The 14,401-nt window shown below is 47.0% G+C and overlaps 1 long non-coding RNA gene across 1 annotated transcript in view; it reads right to left on the bottom strand.

The window, feature by feature from the left end:
* LOC110255465 (uncharacterized) overlaps positions 1-14,178 on the bottom strand; it is a 93,109-nt gene extending 78,931 nt beyond the window's left edge. Inside the window, exon 1 of the long non-coding RNA XR_014816789.1 lies at positions 13,784-14,178. This is a non-coding gene — a long non-coding RNA (uncharacterized LOC110255465). The remainder of the gene's footprint in view (positions 1-13,783) is intronic.
* Positions 14,179-14,401: the final 223 nt, after the last annotated feature.

Here is a 14,401-nt window from a genome sequence, read left to right as displayed (position 1 = left end):
CAACCCAATGGAAAAATGGGCAAAAGAACTGAATAGACATTTTTCCAAGGAAGATGTACAGATGGCCAACAAGCACATGAAAAAAATGCTCAACATCACTGATTAGATAAATGCGAATCAAAACTACCATGAGATACCACTTCATGCCAGTCAGAATGGCCATCATTAATAAGTCCACAAATAACAAATGCTAGAGAGGGTGTGGAGAAAAGGGAACCCTCCTGCACTGTTGGTGGGAATGTAAGCTGGTACAACCACTATGGAGGTCAGTATGGAGATACCTTAGAAATCTATACATAGAACTATCATATGACCCTGCAATCCCACTCTTGGGCATACATACAGATAAAACTTTCCTTAAAAAGGACACATGCACCTGCATGCTCATTGCAGCTCTATTCACAATAGCCAAGACATGGAAACAACCCAAATGTCCAATAACAGATGATTGGATTAGGAAGATGTGGTATATATATATACAAAATGGAATACTACTCAGCCATAAAAAAGAACAACATAATGCCATTTGTAGCAATATGGATGGAACTAGAGACTCTCATCCTGAGTGAATTAAGTCAGAAAGAGAAAGACAAATACCATATGATATCACTTATACCTGGAATCTATAAGGCACAAATGAACCTTTGTACAGAAATGAAAATCATGGCTTTGCAGAAGACTTGTGGTTGCCAAGGGGGAGGGAGTGGGGTGGTTAGGGGAGCTTTGGGTTAACAGATGCAAACTATTGCCTTTGGAATGGATTAGCACTGAGATCCCAGTGCTGTGTAGCACTGGGAACTATGTCTAATTACTTATGATGGAGCATGAAAATGTGCAAAAATAGAATCTGTATATGTATGTGTAACTGGGTAACCATGCTGTACAGTAGGAAAAAAATTGTATTGGGGAAATAACTATTAAAAAATAATAATAATTAAAAAGAAATAAAAAATATATATAATACCTATATATCTATAACTGAACCACTTTGCTGTACACCAGAAACTAACACAACATTGTAAATCAACCCTATTTCACTTTTAAAAAATCAACACAAAACTATTCATGGACTTAAATGTAAAATGTAAAACTATAAAACTTTAGGAAAAAATATTCTCGTAGGAGAAAATCTTCAGGATCTATGGTTAGGAAACAAAGTCTTAGACTTGATGCCAAAATCACAGTCCACACAAAGAAAAATTAAAAAAAAAATAAGACCTCATCAAAATTAAGCTTTCATTCTGTGAAAAACTCTTTTAAGAAGATAAAAATGCAAATTATGGACTGCATGAAGATATCTGCAAACCACACATCCAACAAAGGACTAGTGTTTAGAATATAAATTACTGTCAAAACTTAGGGTAAAAAAACCAGACAATCCACTTAAAACATGGACAAAAGTGGTTAGCAGAGGCCACAGGGCACACCAAGTGGAACAGAGGTACTAGAGGGAAGCTGGACAGAGTCTTCCCATCCCAGCTCTGAGACCAGACTGGTCAAGGCACAAACGCACATGCTGAGCTCAAAACCCCAGTCAATGTGGCTCTCTGGGCCTCAGTTTCTCCTTCTGTATAATGGCCATAAACATACTTCCCCCTCAAAGATGGACTCTGAAGATTTAACGAGATCACAGGCATGAAAGTGCCTGGTACAGGTAGGAAATGAAACTCTGAAAAAGTTTGTAGATAAAATGCAAATAATAATAATAACTCAGTAAACTACCACAGGTATAGGTAATTATTATTTTATTTTTCTTATTTTATGTGATGACATTATTAATAGAAAATGTTGAACAGGAATATTGATTAACATGTATACTACTATATACAAAACAGATACATAACAAGGATCTAGTTAGTGTACAGCACAGAGAAATCTACTCAATACTCTGTAATAACCTATATGGGAAAAGAATCTGAAAAAGAAGAGGGTTGTGTATATATAAAACTGAGTCACTCTGCTGTACACCTGAAATGAACACAACATTGTAAGTTAACTATACTTCAATAAATTTTTTTTAAAAGAGTCTTTGGGAGTTCCCTGGTGGCTCAGCTGTTTAAGGATCCAGCATTGTCAGTGCTATTACATGGGTTAAATCCCTGACCCACGAACTTTGGCATGCCACAGATGCAGGAAAAAAAAAAAAAAAAAAAAGAGTATTTATTATGATGTAATTCAGTAACTAGACCTGCTAAAGAAATCATTTTGCCTCAGAATGCAGAGCGTCATGGATCAGGCTGGTCGGTTAGCTTGGAGGTGTTTCCTATTTTTTGGAAAAGCACTGACCCCTCCATGGGCCACTGACCCCCACCACCAAGCACAAGTTACATTTTGCTGAAGAACCTGCCAGGTGTTTCAGGTGACTATACACCCTGACGGCCTCAGGACTGTGTGGACAGGCCAGCTGGGACCAGAAAACTGTATGTCTGGGGGCAGTACTATTCAATAGTAACAATAATACTCTTCCTGGGCACTTTTGGTAAGAATCCAGCTCTTTAGAAAAGTGGACCACCAGAGGCTATTTCACTGGGCTTGGTCTACACTGACCCACACTGGTCTTGGGGTTTGGGGTCCTGGCCAGGTTCCTTCTCCTTCCTGAGACCCCACATCCTCCTCCCAAAGGCTGGACCTGGGGCTCCCAGCACCAACATCCCAGAACCCTGATGAATCCTAAATCAGCTCTGGGGTCCCCTGCAAGCCCAGTCTCTGGGAGAGGTGATTTGAGCCTCACACTGGGGGCAGGAAGCTGAGATGACAGAGGTTTTAACCTGTCTCCCTGTCCCACCAGGGAAGAGCCTTGGTTGCTAAGCCCAGGAAACACATCTGAAAGACAGGGCTCTATCTGAGAACAAGAGGGTGGGGTGATGAGGTAGGAGCAGGAGGGACTGGGGTGGGGGTCAAGAAGCATGAAATAAGGAGGCCGATCCCTACCCTTCGTAAGGCATGCTACCAACCTGTGCTGAGAGCAAAAGAATTCAAGACACAAATGTAATTTTAAGTTTCTTAGCCACCACATTTCAAAAAAGAAAAGAAAAAAAGCAACAGCTGAAATTAATATTGATAATATATTTTATGGAACCCAGTACCTGCAAAATATTGCTGTTTAAACTTGTAGCACTAGCCACATTTCAAGGGCTCGACAGTCACACGTGGCTGGTACCACCATACTGAACTGACAAAAGTGCTTGGTGCAGGCCTGGGTCCCTTGTTGGGGAACCACCTGTCCAGACACTGAAGATAAGATGCTTTGGCCTCACCCTGGCCAGGCTGAGACACAGTGTCTGGCATAGCTGAGCCTGCTCTGCTCTGCAATGTGCTGGCAGGGAGCTCTGAGCTGGGTTCCTTTTTCTCAAACACATAATGGAATAATCTGCAATATGCTGTTTGTAGTCCAAAGGAAACCATACTGCTAAGTATCAAAGCTTCTTTTAGAGGAACTATAAGCACACATCATGCACTTAGAGCCAGATCATGGAAAACCAATCCCCAAATGAGCTTGGGGACTGGAGCCATGATAGAAGGGCAAAGCCAGCAGTGGCAGGAAAGGTCCCCCTGTGCCAAGAGACAGATCAGATCCCTGCCAAGTTCTAGACACAAGGGCTAAATCCTAATGGGTAATAAAAAAGAAAAAAAGAATGAAAAGCAAAATATTAACATTGTTAGAAGAGGGGAGTTCCCTAGTGGCCTAGTGATCTGGAATTGACACTGCTATGGCTCTGGTCATTGCTGTGGTTTGGATTAGACTCCTAGCCCAGGAACATTTGCATGCAGTGGGCACAGCCAAAAAAATAATAGCAAAATTAAGTAATTAATTTAAAAAATGATTAGAAGATAGTACAGGAGACTGTCTCATGAAACTGAAGTGAGGGATGACTTAAAACAGAAATCCTGAAACATAACACTGGTTCATTAATGATCCACATCTTGCAGGAGGTGTCCCCTCCCCCATGATTCTCTCTGGCCCAGCACCTTCCTCAGTCCTGCCCTGGACCTGGACCAAACCCACAAAGGGGAGATCCAGGGTACCCAGCAAAAGTGCCTTTCCTCCTTGGAGGGTGGGGTCAATAGGCATGGAAGGAATCCTGTCTCAAACATATGGGATCACCCCTGATTTGTGGAGATATGAAAGAAGACAGGTGGGCCTCTTTCTGTAGAAAAGAAGCCTGGGTGAGGCAGGTGGGCAGGACAATCTTGACTTTGGAATCCCAAGACCAGATGGGCCTTGGGCTAGTCACTGCTTTAAAATGTGCTTTCTAGAATACTACTCAGCCATAAAAAAGAACAAAATAATGCCATTTGCAGCAACATGGATGCAACTAGAGATTCTCATACTCAGTGAAGTAAGTCAGAAAGAGAAAGACATGTAACATATGATACCACTTCTATGGGGAATCTAAAATATGACACAAATGAACCTATCTACAGAACAGAAACACACTCACAGACATAGAGAGCAGATTTGTGGTTGCCAAAGAAGGAGCTGGGGGAGGGATGGACAGTGAGTCAGGGGTGAACAGATAAAAACTATTACATTTACAATGGACATACAACAAGGTCCTACTAGATAGTACAGGAACTATATCCAATTTCCTGGGATAGACAATTATAGAAAAGAGTATAAAAAACAATATATATTATACACACACACACACACACATATATATAACTGAGCCACTTTTCTGTACAGCAAAAATTGGCACGACATTATAAATCAACTCTACCTTAATACCTACTTTAACATAAATAAATAAATAAATCTATCTTACCCAAACTTACTTCAAACATGCCCAGAAAAGTGCTTTCTGACAGGAGGGGACTGAATACCCACATTCTTGGCAGCACTAGTCACAACAGCCAAAATGTAGAAGCAACAGATAAACCAATATGATCCATCCATGTATAATGGGAAGATTATTCAGCCTTAAAAAGCCTTGGAGTTCCCATCATTGAGCAGCAGAAATTAATCCAACTAGAAACTATGAGGTTGCAGGTTTGATCCCTGGCCTTGCTCAGTGGGTTAAGGATTGGGTATTGCCACGAGCTGTGGTGTAGGTTGCAGATGCAGCTAGGATCTGATGTTGTTGTGGCCATAGTATCAGCCGGCAGCTGTAGCTCCAATTCAACTCCTAGCCTGGGAATCTCCATATGACATGGGTGCAGCCCCCAAAAGAAAAAAGAAACAAAACAAAACAAAACAAAAAAAACAAAGAAGAAGGAAATTCTGTCTCTCTTTAATCTTTTTTTTTTTTTTTTTTTTAAGTCCACGCCTGCCTTAAAAAAAGAAAGAAAAAAAGTTCCCAGGCCAGGGGTCAAATGGGAGCTGCAGCTGCAGACCTACACCACAGCCACTGCAATGCTGAATCTGAGCTTTTATACAGAAACAGACTTACAGACATAGAGAACAAACTTGTGGTTGCCAGGGGCAAGGGGGAAGGGCATGGGAGGAAATGGGAGTTTGGTGTTAGTAGATGCAAATTATTGTATAAAGGATGAATAAACAACAAAGTCCTACTGTATAGCACAGGGAACTATCAATATACTGTAATAAACCATAATGGAAAAGCATATGATATGTGTATCACTTTGTTGTACACCTGCAACCAACAGGGCATTGTAAATGAATTCAATTTAAAAAAGAATTGGAGTTCCCGTCATGGCGCAGTGGTTAACGAATGGGACTAGGAACCATGAGGTTTCGGGTTCGATCCCTGACCTTGCTCAGTGGGTTAAGGATCTGGCGTTGCCATGAGCAGTGGTGTAGTTTGCAGACGTGAATCAGACCCCGCGTTGCTGTGGCTGTGGCATAGACCAGTGGCTACAGCTCCAATTAGACCCCTAGCCTGGGAACCTCCATATGCCGCGGGAGTGGCCCTAGAAAAGGCAAAAAGACCAAAAAAAAAAAAAAAAAGAATTAATATTAATTCATCACAAACTTTTCCAAAAAATAGAAGAGAATACTACCCATTAATTTCATGAGGCCCATATTACTGCAACACCATCCCAAGAAAACTACATACCTGTAACTCTTATGCACGTACACACAAAAACACAGCAAAATACCAGAAAATATAATCCAGCAGCACATAAAAAGGATTATAAACCATGACTAAGTGCGATTTATCCCAAGAATGCAAAATTGGGTTAACATGGAAAAATAATTTAATGTAGGACACCAAGTTAACAGAATAAAGGACAAAAAGCAGCAGATCATCTCAGTGGAAGCTGAAAAGGCATTTGACAAAATCCAGTGATATTTCACAATAAAAACGACTCAACAGGAGTTCCCTGGTGGCTCAGCAGGTTAAGGACATGACCATTGTCACTGCTATGGCTCGAGTTGCCACTGTAACATGGGTTTGATCCCTGGCCTGAGAAACCTGCATGCTGTGGGCTTGGCCAAAACAAAACAAAACAAAAACCAAACAAACAAAACAGTCAGCAAATATTACGAGTGAATTTCCTCAACCTAATAAAAGGTATCCATAAGAAACCCACAGCTAACATCTCACCTAATGGGGAAAGGCTGGAGGCTTCCCTAGATATCAGGAACGAGACATGGATGCTCTTTCTCACCATTTCTATTCAACACTGTACATGGACTTCCTACTGAGCTGTTGGCACAGTGGGTTAAGAATGTGACTACAGTGACTTAGGTCACTGTGGAGGTGAGGGTTAGATCCCCAGCCCAGAGCACTAGGTTAATGGATCTGGCATTGCTGCAGCTGTAGTATAGGTCAGTCGCAGCTTGGATTCAATCCCTGGCCTGGGAACTTCCATATGCCATGCAGATATTTAAAAAATAATAATAAAAGATTTAAAAAATTGTACAAGATATTCTAGCCAGGGCAATTAGATAATGAAGTAGAAGCACCCAGATTAGAAAGGAGAAGTGTGGAAAGTTCTCTCCTGGTTAGCCTTCCCACTGGCTGCCCTGCCCTCCCACCCCATCTCTGTCCCAGTCCTTCTGCATGTGGACACCCTCCCTGGTATCAGAAAACAGCCTCCTTGCCTTACAATGTTGCCAAAGGAAAATTCCTGGGTCCACAGCTGTCACTCCCCCCCCCCCACCACCACCACCATTTAGCTTTTGGTGACAGGAAAGCAGAGAAGGCTTGGAACTCTGGGGAACCGAGAATGTGGCATTCACCCCGTGTTTGGGGAATCATTAACCCCACATGCCAGGCTCATTTCAACAGGCTTCAGGAACCCCATCCCCAGCTTCATCCGGGCTCCAAGTTCAAGAAAATAATCTGTTTGTTTGCCCCCCCCCACACACACACTCTCCAAGTGCCAGCTGCACAAATATCCTGCAGTCATCTTGGTAGATATAAATTCACATGTCCCCTGCCAGGAACCTACATCCCAGGGGCTGGTGGCAGGGAGCTGTCAGGCCTAAGTGCAGGCACTGGGCTGGCCTGTGTCTGAACCCTCAAGGTGAGGGGAAGAAAGAACAGGCCAGTGGCTTGGGTTGTCACTGTGACATGGGTTCAATCCTTGGCCTGAGAAATCTGTATGCTGGCTTTGCGAATTCCAGGATCTGAATACACACAGAGGTCAATTCTTGGACTACTGATGCCTTCCAGCCTGTCCTTCCTCAGGCTCAAGCTACACCATGGGTCCATCAGAGTCCCCTGGAAAGGGTCCTGTCTAGGGGCTACTCCCTACCTAAGCCAGGATTATGGGCTCCATTTCTCATTTTTCTGCACAGCCCTGGGAGGAACCCTGAGTGAGGACGCTCTGGGGAAGGCACCCCATCCACAGGGCCTGGTCATGCAGAGCATGCAGCTGGCATCCATGTCACTAATGTCACCTAGGTGTCACCACAGCACCCCAGAGGGAATCACCTGCCAGAATCTTGGAGGTGGGGCTGAATCTCCCCTACATATCTCTCCTCCCCTGCAGGGGGCTTCAAACGGGTATGGGTGGATGCTTTCAAAGGGGCACAGGATAAAGGGGTTATCTTTCCTGAAATCCCTCAGTCACAGAAAGGCCTGGGGTCCCCTTTTCCCAGCAGCTACCCCTCCCTAATCTTTTACCTACTAAAGACCTTCCAGTCCCCTTTGCATCCTGGAGGAAGAAATTCCACGTACCAAAGGGGAAACTAAGGTTTTAACTCGAACACCAAAAACACCCACCACCCAATCACTGAGAGACACATTTCCAGGAACATTTTCCTCTTTCCATTTCTAAAAATCCATAATGCATTCATAGTGTTTAATCACAGGGCTTTCTCAATCCAGAAGGGAATTTTTTAAAAAAATACTTAGCAACTTGAGGTCACAGGAAATTTTTAAAGTCAATTTATGTACATTTTCCTTGCAGAGAAATATGCTTTATTGATTAATAAAAGACACACGAGGATAAAAATCTATCACATCAAGATAAAACCCCTCAGGGAAGTATCAAACCATGAAGGAAACAATGAGCAGCCTGTAAAGGCCCTCTAGGGACCTGTCAAGGAAGGTGGATGTCTAGGACACCATGAGTTCGGTTAAAGTTAGGGAACAGTTACTTTTCAAATGTCAAAATTTACCTCACAGACCAGGATCTACATCTTTGGCAAATCTTTAAACCCATAAAGCACATTGTTAGCGGTTGGCTTGAAAATGCATGGGAAGAAAATGGTTAATGGAGGAAGCTGAGATGGAAATAAAGCAGTTCAGGGTGCAATTCAGTGCCCTTCTGAGTATTTGCACTTGTCATATAAAAATGTTGCAGGAAATGTGTGAAAGGACAGACAGGTTTAAAAAAAAAAAATTGGGGAGTTGACAAACAAAAAAACAAAAACACAACAACAACAAAAAAATTTTTTGGAAGAAACCTGCCCAGGCAAGGCAGGGCCACTGTGGTGTACAATGACTGTTCACCTGAGGGTGCCTTCAGGTGAGGCTTCCAAACCAGGCCTTTTATTTTTATTTATCGTGTGCACCCGAAGCATGTGGGAATTCCAGAGCCAGGGATCAAACCTGTACCACAACAGTGACCTGAACCACAGGAGTGACACCAGATCCTTAACCCAGTGAGCCATCAGGGAACTCTCAGATTAGGCCTTTTATTTTTATTTATTTTTTTGTCTTTTTAGGACCTCACACCCAGCATATGGAGGTTCCCAGAGGAGGAGTCAAATCGGAGCATTAGCTGCTGGCCTACGCCATGGCCACAGCAATGCCAGATCTGAGCCTCATCTGCCACCTACACCACAGCTCACAGTAATACTGGATCCTCAGCCCACTGAGCAATGCCAGGGATTGCACCCACATCCTCACAGATACTCATCATGTTCATTAACCACTGCACCATGATGGGAACTCTGAGGCCTTTTAATTTAAACAGCAGCTCAGAACTCTGGCCAACCATCCTCCTCAGAGTGTGTTCCTAGAACCCCTAACAGGGGAAGCTCCCAGGTCTGCTTCTTGTGCCTCAAAAAGAATTTCTAGCGAGTGGGAGAGAAGTCCCACACCTGTGAGTCCCATCATGTGAAATCTGCAGCAGGGAGCTTGTGGCCTCATTCAATCCTGTGAGTCAAGAAGAATCTGGCAACTTCACCAGGACAATTTCCAAACCCTGTTCTGCCCCTCCCTGCACAGGCTTCAGGCAGCCAATCACAGTGCCACACGGAGGAGAGGACAGTTCTTCACTGCAACTGCTCACTAACTCCTGGCAGCCCTGCAACTTCTATTCTTAACCTCCCAGGAAGTGACAGGAGTCTTGGTTGGCCCATTCCCAGGCACATCTGTCAAGCCTGACCCAGCTCACCCACTCTAGCCCTGAGAGTTCTGGATCTGCCCCATTACTGGGGGTGGGCTTACCATTCCCAGCCTCTAAGACTGGAAAGCACTTGAGTGGTGGGAAGGCTTGGGTTAGAAGTATCCTTGTTCCCCAAAGGCCTGTCTCAGAACAGCCACCAGACCCAATGACATTAGCTTCTTCAAAGCATTTCTTAAATTTGCTTTAAAAAAAAAGCCTTAGCCCATCAAGAAGTGAGATCACAAACTCTCTGTTTTGCTTGCTGACTATAGCTCTTTGTCATATACCATAGTAAGAAGAAAAATATTCTAAGCAGATGAAAGTTCCTGTTGGGAGATGCATGGGGTAGGGGTGGTGGATTAAGGACGGGGCTCTCCTAGAGCCTGGGAGCAATCTCAGCTCTCTGCTCACTGGCTTTGTGACTTCAGGTCAGTGACTTCACTCCTCAGCCCTTCAGGTTCCTGATCCATAAAGTGGAAAAATCATCAATCGCACCTCTCTTTCTGGAGTTTTCAGAGACTTGGAACAGGAACCAGTCCCTTCCTACCAGGTCCTGGGGTAATGCTGGCCAAGGCACAATCAGACGCCTCAGGCCTCACCCAGGTGTTTTATATTCCCCATCTCCCTCCTTGCCCAGACTGGGTTGGGGACCCTCTCTGTGCCCTACTGCACCCAATAGCCCCAACCCACTGTACACTAATGGTCCCATCCCTTCTCTTCTCCCCTCTAGCCTGGAACTTTCCAGGGCAGCTCCTATGGCAGCTTCTGACCCTCAGATGATTATCTGCTGGGTTTATTTTTACAACATGCAGAGAAAACCCAATATAATCTAGGTCACCTCAAAATGGATGGCAGACACCTCCTTTGGGTGGGCAGGTATCACATCCAGATCACAAGAGTCACCTGGCCTGGCTCCCAGCCCTTCACCCAATCAGCCCTAGATGAGGACTGGGGGCTCTGGAGATGAAAAAGACCAGCCTTTGTGGCCTTTGTTTGGGGTGCTTCCTTCCCCAGGCTTCCACAAATTACCCCCTCAGTCAAAGCGGAGGGTCAATAAATTTGCCCAGGGTCACTTGGATGATGGAAGATCTCAAAGACGCCTCCCTGGGACTGAGAACTGAGGCCCCAGAAAATGTTGTAAATGTACTTCTCTACTGAGGTTTCCAGCCATGTCCACCCCACCCCCAACCCCATCCTAAGGACATCATAAGGACTCGAGGTCCAACAGCTTGTGGTCAACCTGGACTTGAAGTTTACAAAGCAGGAGCTGGAATCCTGGAGATGTGATTTCAGGGGTCAGGGGCTGGAGGCCAAATTGAACTCACCCCCACAATTCCCTTGGGGGCAGAGGAACACAACCCCTTGGCAGCTCCCAAACCGAGCCCCGCTTTTGTAAACCCCCTTAATTCCCCCAGGGTGACAGAACACCAGAACTCTATCATTTAGGCCTCTAAATGGGATATTCCAAATATGGCATATTTGGAAATAAAGCACAGGAGGCAAAGCGTTATCTTTCTGTAAAAATAAGTTGTGGCCAGTGTTTTTCTGCACATTGGTTAACCTGTCATGTCTGTCTTAGTTTCAAGCTCTCTCTTCCATCCTTTTCCCCATCACCAAAGAACTGAACTATAAAATACAGTGCTACCATGGAAGCCCTGCATCTTCCTCCTGGTGGCATTCCTCACATCTGACCCCAGCAGGACCATAGGTCCAGGCTTCTCCCCGATAGAAGCCTCCAGAGGCTTAGACCAAACCACCTGCACATGGCAACCCCTAGATGCCACGGGCCTTGCCCACAACCCCAAGCACTTCAAAAATAAGAATAAAAATGAATGAATGAAAACCTTTGAGAAATTCACCTGAATGTAAATGGTACTTGGAGCCAGGAGGTAGAAATACTCCCTCCCCACCCCCACCCCGCAAAGGGATCTAATTTGTTCAAAGCAGTCAAGTGCTGTCAACAGTGCCTACTGGGAACCACCTTTATAGGCAAAATCACTTTCTTCATAAAGTTCTCCTTAAGATACTTGAAAAATTTAAGCCTTTATTAGGGGCCCAATGAAGCACCAGTTTCCCATCCAATTCTTTCCTCTGGTAAAAGAAATTCCTCAGCATAATAATAGAAACTGCTTCCTTTAGAACGTTGCATCCCACAGAGTTCTACATCCAGCCACTTTGCAAGTAGCCTAATTCCTACTAAGAGAAGGGCCTCCCACTTGTCTCCCTAAGGATACTGTGACTTCCTCCTGGGCAAAAATCCACACGACCATTCATTAATCCCACTCAGGGCTGCCACATCGACCTTCCCCCTTAACCACTGCTGAACCCCCTCCTTGGTCACAAAGCTCCAGGCAAACAGAGGTTCCATCCCTTTATCAAACCCAGCCCCCGTGTCCCTGACAAATGGTTTAAAAACTCAGGTCTCTGAAAGCAGCCACCTCCAGGGGTATCTGTGAACATCCCCAAACCCTCAGATGTCAGGCAGGGAATAGGGGGTCACTCATTATTATTTAATACGACCTCAGGGCACTTGGATGAAGGGTGAAGCCAGAGTGCCCAGGGACTCTTCATGGCATCCAGGTGAGCAAAGCCCAGGGGCAAGTCCCAGGTAGGGATCAAGCCACCATCCCTCCACAGAGGACTTTGGAAAATAGACCACTCTGCTGCTTGGAGCTTAATTTAACTAGCAGTTGACTTCATTAACATACAAACCTGGATTTCAAACAAAAAGATGTCATGAAACCATCTAATTTACTACCTCAAACTTACAACCAGAAACCACTTTATTTTGGTAAGGCCTCTGAGGAATCCCAGGACATGCCAACAGCTGCAGGTCCCCAGGGCCTGGAGTACTGCGACCTAGAGCCCCTACTTGTGGGGCACAAACATCTCAGATCCACCCACCCAGGGTCGCTTTAAAGTTTCTCCAGAAAGCCCGCAGTCACAAGAATCGGCCCTGCCCCCTTTGGGCACCCTCAGCCCCACAGAAACCCGACCTCGCCTGAACACCAGCCCTCCCATCCCCCGCAGAGAGTGAGGGCACAGACTCACCTGAAGGCGGCCCGCCGCTAGCCCTCACCCTCTGAGCCCCAGCCACCCCTATCCCTGCACCCTCTCAACCCTGGCTACGATGCCCTCCTCTGGGGTCGCTCATGCTTGCAGGTTCCGGCGGCCCCAGCTCAGGCGGCAGTAGTTATCTCTAAGTTCACCCCTACCCAAAAATCCTAATAAGATGCCTCCCTGCAGAGCTGCCTGTCAGCTGGGAGGAGGGATGCGGAGGGAATTTGCCAAGGAAACTTGAGGAGCTCGCGGGTGCCAGCTTCCTGCATAATTCACGAGAAGCAGCAACTGGGGCGAAGGGGACGGTTCACCAGAACCAGCAGCCCCCACCCCAGCTGGAGTGCACGTAAGGCAGAGACCTGGCGCCTGGTGGTGGGAGGGGTACTACTTGACCCTGGGGACCTGGGGGTTGGACCGGTGACAGGGGGTTGAAGCCTGGGTCCGCGCCCAGGTGCACCGCTCCGGCCTCATGGAGCCCGCTACTCCAGCCCCACGCACCTGAATGGGGGTTCTGGACACCAGCAGTCTACGCAGAGTCTCTGGGAACCTTGCAACCCCGCGCAGGTCCCCAGCGCCCCGCGTGCCCCCTGAAGGCCCCATGTGAGTTCCATGGCGGGACCTGCAAGTCCAAGTACCCAGGCCAGCGAGGTGGTGACCTAGGGCTAGGAGACCCCCTGTGGTAGAGAGCGGAGGTAGTTCCATCTTCCTTGCCCCAAGGGGAGGCACTAGAAGTGAGGAGGGGGGGTTCAAGCGCAGGGGTGGGGGTAGTGGTGGTGGGGGACAAAGGATGTACTCTTGCGCTCTGCTCCCACGCTGCCTCCAAAGCATTTAAATGGGCCCCTACTCCAGAAGGAAGACTGGGAGCTGGGGTGGGGGAAGGGTGTCTCTACCGAGAAGCGACCCCCCCGCCCCAGACCCTGAGAACCCTTTCCCCAACCCCCATCCTCAGCCTCTACGTGTCCAGGACTGCCCTTACCAGATAGCTAGTGCTCCTGGAATTCAAGGGCACTCCACAAGCAGCCAGCGATCAGGGTAGAGTCCAGCACTTAAAGCTCGGCCACTGAGCAGGGTCTAGGAGTGCGGGGGGCGGGGCGCAGGACGTCCTTCTCTGTGGACGGTGCGCTCGCCACCCCCTCCCTGCACCCGCAGCACCCCGCGCCCCCCAGCCCATCTTTCCTGGCTCCGGTGGCAGCTCGGCGAGTCAGGGTGGGTTGGAACACCAGAGTAAGGAATGCCATCTGGACGCACCTGACTCGGCAGCTGGGCCCGAGCAGCACCGCACCCAGCCCAGTCGGAGGGCGGAAGCCGCCACCGCGGGTGCCACTCAGGTGTTCCCGTGGAGTGTGGGGACGCCATGCCCCGCCCCGTACTGCAGCTGGGCTCAGGGTTTCTGGCGGGAGTGGCTTGGCTGTCCCTCCCCTTCGCCAAGGCAGGCAGTTGGGACGGCAAGGATGGGGGAGGGGTCTTCTTCCCGCCAAAAGGTGCGCATGCGCCCTCCGGCCTGCGAGGGTCTATGGACCCGCCCCACCTGGCACCCCCTCCCCCGCAGGCTCCCGCCCTCGGTGGGATGTGCAGGGTCTGATGTAGTAACTGG

The sequence above is a fragment of the Sus scrofa genome, chromosome 9 (genome assembly GCF_054392235.1).
Source record: "Sus scrofa isolate SSC_HxYL_T2T_F1_AM1 chromosome 9, Sscrofa_HxYL_maternal_Yorkshire_Landrace_v2.0, whole genome shotgun sequence".
NCBI lineage: Eukaryota > Metazoa > Chordata > Mammalia > Artiodactyla > Suidae > Sus > Sus scrofa.
Note: the sequence above shows the minus strand (reverse complement) of the source record. Positions and strands in the feature narration are given on the sequence as shown.